The following is a 4,502-nucleotide window of genomic DNA, read 5'->3' on the forward strand; positions in this document are numbered from 1 at the left end:
TTGGATTTCAACTTTTTAGTCATGGTATATCCCATAGCCTCATGGATCTTGTTAGGATGGTATGCTCAGAGAATTACAAGATTAGTAGAGAGAAAAGCTTCAAAGAATGCTCAATGACGTCGTGCTAGCAGAAGCCAATGGAAACAAGTGAGAAGAGATGGAGGACATGGATTTGAAGATGCCTTTGTAGTTAGTGAACCGAAAACCTCAAAATCTTGGCCATCACAATGCAACAATTTCAAGTAGACTTCATGATGTTCTTAGACAATATAACATTATAAAGTATTAGAATTCTATAACTACAATAAACTTCTAAATAGGACTATTCTCAAACTAGTACACATATTTAAATATATTAATTTATTAAGGGTCAAGTTTAATTCAGTAAAACATAAGACTTTTATTTTAGAGATTGAAATTTAGTTTTTTTTTTAAAATTAAGTTTTTTGTTTTAAAATGGTTTACAACATGGAGGTGATTTCTTAAGAAAAGTAGATTTCCAAGTAGTGTATTTCAGGAAAATTCATCAATAAAAAAAAATCACATAACTTGATCAATAACTCTCATTTTTGCACAGGTGGGGAGGATGTTGAAAATGTTTGTAGGGTTTGACTTTACTCCTGGAAATCATAGGGTCTGACTTCACTCTTGTTAATTGTATTTGCTTGAATGATTTTAAAACCTTAAAAATCAAACCATCCGTTTTTGCATACATTGTGCAATCATTGGAGTGCACATTCATTCTATCAAACAATTCAAATGCCCTGTTTCTTATGCCACAATTTAGATACATGTTTAATAGGTCAATTAAAATTCTAGCATGCATCACAAATCCTCTATCCTTTATACTCGGATGGATGCCCATGCCTTGGTTGGAAGGATCCATTTCACTACAAATTGAGGACTTCAAACATCGGTTTCAGACAGTGAGTACTGAAGACAACAATCATCTTATCTTATTTTATGAATGAATCAAGCACAACAAAAAGAACCTTTTGCCTAAAATCTCTAACAAACAATTAACTAGATATCGATGCACAACATCAACCCAGAGGGTCCCTACATCTGATGGAGCCAAATGCGAAAGAGGCTTCCAAATGATAGAATTGCATTTGAACCCAGTCTTGAATGCAATCGCCCATACTTTATCTCCTTCCCTAATTTGCTTCATGGCTTCAAATTAAGCCAATTTATAAAACATCGTGCAACTCAAGGTGTTCCAAAATCTATGCATAACCATGTGCACAAGCTCAAGTAGGTATTCACTCAATCACAAACATTAGGATTAGCAAGGGAAGGCATTCAATGGATTTGTGTAAATATGACTCTCTTTGCTACCAAACTTCAACCACGTTAGAGTTAACACGACGAGAATACTTGGTGCCACAAAAGCTCCACATCTAGCTATTTTAACTCACGAGAAATAGTACATAGGAAAGTAAGATGGCCAAGTGTATTTATTTAACCAACAACATTATCTAATTGAATGAGAATTCATGGTAGACAATACCCACCATGTAAAAGCCTATGAACTAATAATTGTTCCTCAATCACATTCTATACAACAATTACATAAACCTTCAAATAAGAATTAATAAGCAATGCTTATATGTCACACTACAAATTAAATAATAATAAGCAATGCTTATCTTTTACACTACAAATTAAACAAGCAAAAAATACACATTGATTGTGTGAATTCCCATTCAAGAATTAATCAAGCAATTACGTATATGTCACATCATATAGGTAATAACTCAATGTAAGTTATCAACTAAATTTCAAGAAACAATAGACCCATAGCAAAGATAAGTTTTATATAAATAAAATCATTTACAGCATATCCATGTCAGTCCATTCCTAACCCAAATTTTGAAGAATGCGCCAGCTTTCATATAAAATAAACCCATCCATCCTGCACGTCAACGCACGTATAGTTGAGATTGGAGATCATTGTCTGATCTTGTTCAACTTTGAGTTTTACACTTGCTTCTGAGCTTCGGGAGCTTACAAATGGAGAATGAGATTGAAAGCAAGAAATTTTCAGGGCATGTTGTGGTGGTGCCCTATTCCACTCTCGGCCACACAAATCCCATGCTTCAATTCGCCAAAAATCTCGCTTCCAAGGGCTGTCTCGTCTCCTTCGTAAGCCTCCATTACGATCACCCAAGAATTGAAAAGGCCAAAGATTATCTCAACCGCCTTAGCGGCCCAGGGCTTGTTCAGTTGGAGCGGATTCCCACATCAACGATTTCCTATTCGATCACCTGCACCGCACCATGACAGGTTACGGGTTCGAAACCCTCCTCCTCCGTTTCAAAACCTCCCCCAATCCTGTATCATGCGTCATCTATGATTCCTTCCTTCCCTGGGTTACCAAAATTGCAGCCAAGCTCGGCATCCCCCACGCCTTCTTCTGGACGCAATCGGCCACGGTTTTCTCTATCTATCACCATTTCAAGACTGGTCAGTATTATCTCAATTGAAACAAAATTTCCCCTTTTCCAGGTTTGTGCGAGTCGCATGATTCATTAAAATAAACGTTTTCAGATAATCAATTTCTTCTTGTTGGTTTCGTTACAGTTGAGAAGTGGGATGGAGAACGAAATCTGCCGGAGACCTTCGAGTTGCCCTGTCTGGGCAAATTCAATATCATGGATTTACCTGCCTCATTGCAGCATCCCCGAGGATTGCCCGATTTATTCGCAGATCTGGACTCTGTAACAGATGCTTCATTGGTGCTCATCAATTCATTTGACGACCTGGAAAATAAGGTGCTTGATTATTTGAGCGGATCAGTGAGAGTGCCCATTTTAACAGTGGGGCCTTCCATACCCATGGCTTTTCTGAGAGGCAATTCGGAGGATACGCGGTTTGGAGCAGGGGCAGACCCTTGGGAAGGGCCAGATTTCATCACCAAATGGCTCGATAGCAAATCCCCACATTCAGTTGTTTATGTTTCTTTCGGCAGCATAACCTCCATTAGCCCGAATCAGATTCATGAAATTGCAGAGGGGCTTGAGAGAAGCCAACAGAGCTTCTTGTGGATCATCAGGCCTCCCAAAGGTCATCAATGTCTCAATTTGCTGTTGCCTGAAGGATTTGTGGAGAGAGTCGCAGAAAGGGGTTTAATGGCGGAATGGTGTGTTCAGCTGGAGGTTCTGTCACATCCATCAGTGGGGGTGTTTATGAGCCATTGTGGTTGGAATTCTACTCTGGATGCTCTCAGCTTGGGCGTTCCTACGCTTACTTTGGAGATATGGACTGATCAGCCGAGTAATGCGAAATGCATGGCGGATGTATGGAGAATAGGGCGGCGAATGAAGAAGGGGGAAGATGGGGTTGTGGGGATGGAGGAGATTGAGAGGTGTGTGTGATGGGCGATGGAGGGAGGGGAGGAATTTGCAGAGTTGAGGAAGAACAGCCTGAGATCGAAAGTGGCCGCGAGGCAGGCTATGATGGCCGGCGGATCTTCTGATGCAAATCTTTCACGTTTTGCTCGAGAGGTTACAGCATAAATTGTTTCCAGGTGATGTTCTATGGTAGAACAAGAACTTAAGGCCCATTTGGTTGCTGGCATAGGAATAGAAAATTAAAATAGAAAAATGGAATGTGAATGGAAATGGGGAATGGGAATAGAAAAAGGCGATTTCAATCGTGTTTAGTGTACTTGGAATTCGATTGCGATTATGTTAATCCATTGTTTTGGTTGTACAAAAATAGAATATGAATGAGGTTAAGTTTTGTATTTTTAAAAACATTTCTCTTAATTTTTTTAAATTTATTATTTTTTTGGTTAATTCATTTTCATTTTTTTAAACAAATAGATATAATTTTAAAAAAGTTATAAAAAAAATTCAAAAAAAAAATTAAAAAGAAAAAAGAAAATTTTAATGAAAAATCAGAATGGGAATGAAAATGACCTATTCCAATAACAGATATTTTTTGGCATAGACATATGCTCATTTTAGGGGCAAAATTGGAATATGTCTTTTTATTTCCAATTCCGATTGAACTTACCAAACAACGAATATAAAACATATTTTAATTTCCTTTTCCTATTCCACTCATATTCTAATTTACTTTCTAGGAGGTCATCCATCACCATTGGAATGCATTTAATTGTTAAGTTTCTTGCATGTTTAGAACTACTCTGCTTGCAATTTTATTTATAAGGCCTTCATAAGTCTGTTTGGTTGCAAGCATGGGAATACAAAATTAGAATGCAAATGTGGAATAGGAATGGAAATGAGGAATGAGAATGGAAAAGAGTAATCTCATTCTTGTTTGGTTCGTCTAGTATTTGACTGGAAATATGTTACTCCCATGTTTGGTTGTACAAAATTAGAATTGGAATACAGTTAAGTTTCTATTTTAATATATTTTATTTGTTTTAATATATTATTACATTTGGTTAATTATTTAACTTATTGTAAAGAAAATACATTTTTTTAATTCTATTTTATTCAATGAAATTAATAAGAAATTAATTTATTTCGATA

General features: G+C 36.7%; 1 pseudogene across 1 annotated transcript; it reads left to right on the forward strand.

The window, feature by feature from the left end:
- The first annotated feature begins 1,963 nt into the window (after positions 1–1,963).
- LOC149579441 (mogroside I-E synthase-like) lies at positions 1,964–3,758 on the forward strand (annotated as a pseudogene). Its single transcript, XR_016365055.1, has 2 exons — positions 1,964–2,466; positions 2,584–3,758. The product of XR_016365055.1 is annotated as a mogroside I-E synthase-like (transcript).
- The last annotated feature ends 744 nt before the right edge of the window (positions 3,759–4,502 follow it).

Source organism: Cupressus sempervirens, chromosome 1 (genome assembly GCF_028749045.1).
Source record: "Cupressus sempervirens isolate cs-2001-9-10 chromosome 1, ASM2874904v1, whole genome shotgun sequence".
Lineage (NCBI taxonomy): Eukaryota > Viridiplantae > Streptophyta > Pinopsida > Cupressales > Cupressaceae > Cupressus > Cupressus sempervirens.